Genomic DNA, 8,192 nt, shown 5'->3' on the forward strand with positions numbered 1-8,192 from the left:
GATTTGATTAAGGATCTAGAGGTGAGGAGGTGGTCCTGGGCTGTCTGGGTGACCCTCATCACTAGGGTTCTCGTGGGAGGGAAGCGGGAGGGTTGGAAAGGGAGCAGAGTCAGAATCTGGGACAGGAAAAGGCTGCACTGCTGGCTGTGAGGATGGAGGAAGGGGCCGCCAGCCCGGGAACGCAGCAGCCTTTAGAAACTGGAAAAGGCAGGGAACAGAGCCCACTCCCCACCCACATCAAAGGCTCTGGAAAGACCAGCCCTGCCCTTGCCCACACCTGGATTTTAGCCCTGTAAGACTCACTTGAGACTCCTGACCTCCAGAACGATCGGACGATGCGTGTGCGGTGTTTGCAGCCTCTGTGTTGGTGGTCACTTGTTACAGCAGCGGCAGGGAATTCGTTCTGGGCGCAAGGAGTTCAAGTTTGCCTGAACAGAACCCAGCTCGGGGTTTCCTAACTTTCTGTCCATGTCTGTCCCTGGCCGTGTTCCCACTGCTGCGCTCGTGTTTACTCAGAGGAAACACTCGGCCCGGAGCCTCTCACGGTATTCACATGGCTCTGGTCGGCTCCGCTCGCTTCACACACAAACCTTTTGATCATCTCAACCCTGCAGACTGGGAATCCCCGCTTTACGCTTTTTCCTGTTTACTACACATTCCGGAGGGCCGGACGTCCTGTGCTGGCCCAGCAACGCCCAACTCCTGCTTGGTGATGGGACGTGGGTCCGCTGGTCATCTCCTAGTCCCTCCTGTGTGGCCCTAGGGGGAGCCATTGTCTCTCTAGCCCTCAGTGTTATCATGAGATCTGGCTCAGTGCAGTTGTAATGCAGAATCCCAGGTCTTTCCCCATGGTGCTGTGGACATTTGAGGCTGGGCCTTTCTCTGCGGGTGGGTCCATCCTGGGCACTGGAGGTGTGGAACAGCATCCCTGGCTCCACCCACTCAATGCCAGGAGGACCCCGCAGTCATCACCCAGTGTCCCCTGGGAGCAGGATCACCCCTGGATGGGAACCACCGAGTTAGCTGGTTTCATCCCAAACTCGTGTGCTTAAATAAGTCAGAGGTTCCCCAAAGTAGGTGTTAGGTTGCTGTTAACATGTCTGGGAGCAAATCTGGTTTTGTCCCTAATGATGCTGAGCTTGCATTGGGTACCATCCCGACCCAGGTGGTGGATGTTAGCTCCCCCCTCATCTCAACCCTCTGGGGTAGATAAAACTAATCTTCCCATTTTATAGATGGGGGGCACTGAGTCAGGTAGAAGTCAAATAACTTGCTCAAAGTATCCCAGCCAGTAAGTGGTGGACCTGGGCCTCAACCCAGGCAGGCCGGCCCCAGAGCCCTAGAGGGTCCCTGCATTCTGCACACACCCCAACTTGCTGGAGGAGCTGGGCTGCCAAGGTTCCCTGCTCTGGACCTGCATTGCTCCCAGCTGCAAAATATAGTGCATTAGTCAGCTATTGCTGTGTAACAAGTGAGCCCTAACCTGGTGGCTTGTAAACATATTTTCTGACATTACCTCCTAAAGTCAACTGTGATGTAATTAGAGATTTGTTTATTCTTCACGGGTAGTACCCAGTCTACTCTTGTGCCTGTTCCTTTAAAGACAGATGAGAGAGTGCAGGCTTTTCTTTTTTATAATTAAAAAAAATTATTGAAACACAGTGGAGTTACAATGTTGTGTTAGTTTCTGGTGTACAGCAAAGTGATTCAGTTATGCATATATACATTCTTTTTCATATTCTTTTCCATTATAGGTTATTACAAGCTATGAATGCTCCCTGTGCTGTACAGTAGGCTTTTCTTTACTTAATAAAATAAATAACATCAGTAGCTCTGGGGAAATCCACTCTGTCTTAAAGAGTGGGGTGGGAAGAGGCAGGGTCTTCTCTTTTGCAAAGTCTGAACCTTTGATTTGTCTAATTGTGGTGGGGGCACAGGTAGGGGGAACCAGCTTGCTGGTTTGGAGGGAGGAAGGGCAGATACAGGGGATGGCAAGACTGGTTTCGCCAATACCTTGACCTTGACCTTTTCCTGGGGGTCAAGAGGTCTCTGAGTGGCTTTAAGCTCATGCTGGTCTCCCCCTGTCAGGGGCTGGACCGTCTGGGATTGCCCTTGCATGCTCCTTTCACTGGCTCAGCTCACTCCAGAAATTTGTTCAGAAATCACAGATGGGAGGAGCCCAGCCTGGCATGGGGAGATTGACAAGGCAGCAGGTGTGGAACTGAAATCAGTCCGGGCTGAAATTCCAGCTCTGCCCCTTTCCATGGGACATGGCTCTCTGAGCCTCAGTTTCCATATCTATAAAATGGGCACAAATAGTATATCCTTTGCCTGGTGGATAGAAAGGCTGGCAAGTTGCCTTTTGCTCTCAGGACTCCCGTTTTCACTTGTTGCATAGCACATGTTGGACATACATCGAGTGGATGGTTAAAATAATTGGGCGTGTCCATTTTTGTTGGATTTGAAGATTAAACATTTGGGGTGGGAATGGGTAAAATGGGTGATGGTGGTGGAAAGCTACAAATTTCCAGTTATAAGATGAACGAGTCTGGGGTTGTAATGTACAACATAGTGACCATAGTCAACAATACTGTGCTGTGTATTTGGAAGTTGCTAAGAGAGTAGGTCTCAAAACTTCTCACCGTAAGAAAAGAAACATTTGTTAGCTATGTGAGGTGATGGGTATTAACTGGACTTATTGTGACGATCATTTCACAATATATACATACATCAAACTGTTATGTTGTACACCTAAAACTATGGTATATGTCAATTATGTTAAAAAAGATTAAACATTTAGGGGAAATAGAAAAAGAACAAGCAATTACAAATTCAAAATTATTTTATTTTATTTTACTTTTATTTTGGGGAGGGGCGGTAATTAGGTTTATTTATTTATTATTTTTAGTCGAGGTAACAGGGATTGAACCTAGGACTTCATGCATGCTAAGCATGCACTCTTCCACTGAGCTGTACCCTCCCCTACAAATTCAAAATTAGATGCCACAGAAAACCCGTTTCTCGACACTTAATAATGAATACTTGGCTGTGTGTCATGCACTGTGCTAAAATAATTTAGACTAAAAGTCTGCAAACTGTGGCCTGAGGGCCAGAGAGCACCCAAAGAGTTGTTTGTTTGTTGGCATGGCTCGTGAGCTAAGAATAGCTTACATTTTTAAAGGGTTTTAAAGCAAACAAAGATACACAGCAGAACCCTCCTGTATCCCAGAAAGTTGAGAACATTTACTATTTACAGGAAAAGCTTGAACCCACTGCACTGGACTTCCTCCTGTTACATTTCTCTGCTTAGACTTAATTTTTTTGCCCAGTATGTAGAGGATGCAATGTGTTTTGCTTCCAGAACCGCAAACGAGATTATTAAGCCACGTGTCCAGCAGAGGATAACAATTGCTGTTTGGGGGCAGGGAAGCAAACGTTTGGTGCTGGAGTATGGGATGGACTTGCGCGGTGTCTGTCCCCAAAGAGGTGCAGGTGTGAGTGAGAATTTGGGGTCTCCCTGAACCCCTGACTAGAGAGCTAAATGACCCTTCATGCTTTCTCATTAGCAAGGGCATGGCAATGTCAGCTTCTTCTGGGGACTCTGGGTCTGATGGGCAAGGATTTACAAAGTCTTATTTAAAAAGGCAACACAGGGAGGTGGGCACAGCTCAGTGGTAGAGCACACGCTCAGCATGCATGAGGTCCTGGGTTCTATTCCCAGTACCTCCATCAGAAAATAATAATAATGAAATAAAAATAAAATATATCGTGGGGAGGATGTAGCTCAAGTGGTAGAGTGCATGCTTAGCATGCATGAGGTCCTGGGTTCAATCCTCAGTACCTCCATCAAAAAACTAACTAAATAAATAAACCTAATTACCTCCTCCCTGCAAAAAAAAAATCTATACCTATATCTATATATCTCTACAGAGCAAATAAATAATAAAATAGTAATGAAAAATTATCATTTAAAAGTGTAAAGTTTTTTTTAAAACAAGGAAATTTTGGAAGGAGGGTATAACTCAGTGGTAGAGTATGTGCCTAGCACGCACAAGGTCCTGGGTTCAATCCCTGGTACCTCCATTAAATAAATAAATAAATAAATAAACAAACAAATCTAAATACCTCCCCACCCCTCAAAAAAAAAAGCAAACAAACAAAAAAAAGCAACACAGGACACCTGCTGCCAGGATAGTCTGACTCCTGGGTTTATACCCCAGCTGACTGTGAGAAGACTTGCCCCCAAGTGTTTATTAACAGCCCGAAACTGGAAACAACCCAAGTGTGCATCAAGAAAAGAACAGGTAAATAAGCTGGGAGTAGATTCACACCGTGGAATACTATGCAGCACCGAACAAGGATAAATTCCTGATAGTCACAAAAATGTGGCTGAAACTTACAGACATGATGTTGAGTGAAAGAAGACAGACGCAAAAGCAGCCACACAAAATAGAATTCTGTTTTGATGAAGTTTCAAAATCAAAAGTGTGACGAGAGAAACCAAAAGAGTGGTTGCCTGGTGGGTAGGGATAGAGAAGGGGTCCACAGGGGTTTCTAGGGGCTGGAAATGCCTCCGCTGGCTACTGGGAGCGTGTACATGAGCAAACCCCACTGAATTGTCGGCTGAAGCTTGATCTGCTTTGGTGCCTACGAATTACACTTCAACACAAATTAAGAAAGAGAAAGTAACAGGCTGTGGTGGTGGGGAAGTGAGCCTTTTTGTTCAGTTCCTGTAAGAGTGCAAACAGAGACACTATTTTGGACAACAAGCCGGCAGTGTTTAGTAAGAGTGGGAATGTATTTTCTCCACGTCTGAGAAATTCCAGAAGTTTCCTTCCTCTGCGGCCACCCTAGAGAAATGCTGTCAACTGTCACCTAATCCTTTGATCAACCCCACAAGGGAGGGAAACTGAGGCAGGACTCAATGGCCCCACCTCACAGCTAGTCAGTGTCAGAGCAAGAATTTGAACCCGGCCCTCAGACCTCCCCTCACACTGTGTTCATAACCACCAACTTATCAAGTGTCGATGCCTGTTTGGGGGGATAGTGGAAGCAACCAGCATGTCCAGTGACAGGGGACTCAACAAACTGTGATACAGACATGCGTAATGAGCCCCTAACACATTTAAAAAGAACAAGATTGGGCTATATCTATTGGCTTGGAAACATATTGGAGACATCGTCCACAGAATAAAGCTAAATATCAATACTTGGTCTGGAGTCAGCAAACTATGGCCACTGCCTGGCCTGCCACCTGGTTTTGTAAATAAAGCTTTATTGACACACAGCCACACCCATTTGTTGACGTATCACCTGCAACTGCTTTCGGGCTACAACAGGAGCATCAGGTAGTTGTAATAAAGACACTATGGCCCGAAATTGTTTGATATCTTCATCTAAATCAAAGTTGAGGTATTTGAGTAATTTTTACATCATATAGAGGCTACTATTGAAATTGAAAACCACAGAGCAGAGGAAATAAAACACACGGTTATTGTACAGCCAAAAAAATAAAAAGACACTATGGTCCATAAGATGGATAATATTTACTATCTGGTCCTTTACAGAAAAACAGTTTGCTGACTTCTGGCCAATTTGAATGAAAAAGCAAAACCACACCAAGAATACTAAATACCATATTCACGGACATGTGTATATGTGTGTGAAAGTAGAAAGCAGAATGAATGAGCTCCCAAGTGGAGGTCCAGCCCCCACCCCCAGAGCAGGAGGGTGAGAAACTGAATACGAACAAGGACCTCAACTGGAACATTTTCTTTCTTTCCTTGAAGAAGGGTGGGGGTACAACCATACCTGTCTGCAGGTGGTCAGATTTATCCACCTGCAGCCCGTGGTTTCCCCTGGAAGCTGGGATGCTCCAGCTGTGTTACCTTCTCTGAGCCTCAGTTTTCTCATCTATAAAATGGGCACGTGCAAACCTACCTGGAAGGGTTGTTTTAAGACATGGATTAGAAGACCAGCAAGATGTGTGTTTGGTGTGGAGTCAGGCACCTAATGAATGCTTCAAAAATTGTTGATGGGTATTGGGGGAAGAGGCATGGGAAGATGGGTTTAATGCCCTCTCCCCCTGCAGCTCAGGAGGCCCCAAAGGCAGGGACCACTTCTTTCTTCCTCACTGATGTATCTCCAGAGCCTTGCCATGCCTGGCACACACAGGCATTCAGTAAAATTTCTCCCTCACAGGAGATAGTAACTAAGTGATGTGTAGGGGGAGTTGGGGGAAACTTAGCATCCATATAACTTTTATTTGCATTTCCCTCCTAAGAACCTTTCACTTTGACTTAGGATCCACGCACCTCTTGGGAAACCTAATGATGGAATTCAGGGTGTCCGTGAACCAATGGGGAAAACCCCCCACATCTTATTTTCACTGACTCTGATATTTACCATTTCCTCAATTATGAATGGACCTGTGGCTTTGTCGCCAGTAGAAAACCACAGACATTTCCATATCAGATCACACTGCTGCAGGTGGCTCAAAATACGGCCAGTACACTCTTTATTATTGCAAAGTCACTCTGGTTATTAGATCTTGTTAGTTAACGTGGTGCTACACACAGACGGAGAACCCTAAGCTCTGTTTGTTTCAGTGTAGCTCCATTTCAAAAGTCGTTTTGAACTGATTGTCTGGCACGTCTTTGAAAAAGATTTTTTTATTGTAGTGAAATGTACTTAACATAACACTTACCTTTTTAAATCGTTCTTACATGTACAGTTCAGTGGCATTTAGTACATTCAAGTTTTTGTGCAACCATTCCCACCATCCATCTCCAGGACTTTCTCATCATCCCAAACTGAAACTCTGTCCCCATTAAACACTGACTGCCCACCCGTCCCCGAGTCCCTGGCCCCCACCATCCTACTTTCTTTCTCTATGAATTTGACTCCTCTAGGGACCTCCTGCGAGTGGAATTATATAGTATTTGATCTTCCATGTCTGGCTTTTCTCACTGAGCTTAATGTTTTCAAGGTTCATTCACGTTGTTGCATGCCAGAATTTCCTTCCTTTTAAAGGCTGAGTAATATTCCACCGTGTGGGTGGACCACATTTTATTTACCCATTCATCCAAGGATGGATCACTAAGTTGTTATCAAAAAACATTTTAATAAATGTATTTCAACATAAGGGACTTCCTTACAACCTCCTGTATTGGGTTTTATGCATCAAACAGATGGTACTTAGGCAAGAGGTTTGGGGCCTTCTCCAGACTGAGGAAGGGACCTGGTCAAAGGCAGTATGACTTTTTTCTTTTTTTAAAACGGTGGTTCTAGGGACTAAACCCAGGATCTCATGCATACGGGGCACGCATTCTACTACTGAGCTATACCCTCCCACTAAAGGCATTATAATTTTTGTGGGCCCCTTCCTCCATTTAAAAAAAAGGGGCCGGGGGAGGATATAGCTTAAACAGTAGAGCGCACATGTAGGAGGTCCTGCTTAGCTTGCAGGAGGTCCTGGGTTCAATCCTCGGTACCTCCTCTAAAAATAAATAAATAAACCTAATCCACCCCCTCCAAAAACTCCCCTAGATTATACTTTACAACCCCTGGATTATATTTATTTTTATTTTTATTTATTTAATATATAGTATTTTTTTCTTTCTGATTTTGAAAGAAATGAAAAAATTTCCTGGACTCCTAAAAGCATGATGGCCTCGGAGTACCGCGGCTTAACTATGCCCAATGGTCCAGGATCCCTAAAAGGTTAGGACCCCTGTGAATTTTATATATATATATATTTTTTTGATCCCTTTTAATTTTAAAACGTCGTGTTTGCAACTTTAAGATATGCCATCTTGCCCTCGTCCAACCTTATGGGCGTCCCCAGATCCCTCCCTGATTCCGGCCCCTGTTCCACCCCGCCACTCCCCCCGCAATTAGCCCATCCCCTCTGTTCGATTTCCTGGAAAAATTAGTTAATTACTAATCGAGATGAACTAATTTGAAAATAGTGGTTCTTTCTCACTAGCCTGTGGGCCCCTGAGGGCAGGGCTTCGTCCCTCTTCAGCCCCGTCGTGGTCCCCAGCGCCCGGGCGCACCGGAGGTGACCAGACGCGCCCGATGTGGCAGCGGGCGGAGGGAGGGACGGCGCCTCGGGGCGCCCCGGGGACTTTCCCGCCCCGCTGGGAAAGCGTGATCTCACCTCCTTCCTCCCGCCCCGCCGGACGCGGAAG

The sequence above is a fragment of the Vicugna pacos genome, chromosome 22 (genome assembly GCF_048564905.1).
Source record: "Vicugna pacos chromosome 22, VicPac4, whole genome shotgun sequence".
Lineage (NCBI taxonomy): Eukaryota > Metazoa > Chordata > Mammalia > Artiodactyla > Camelidae > Vicugna > Vicugna pacos.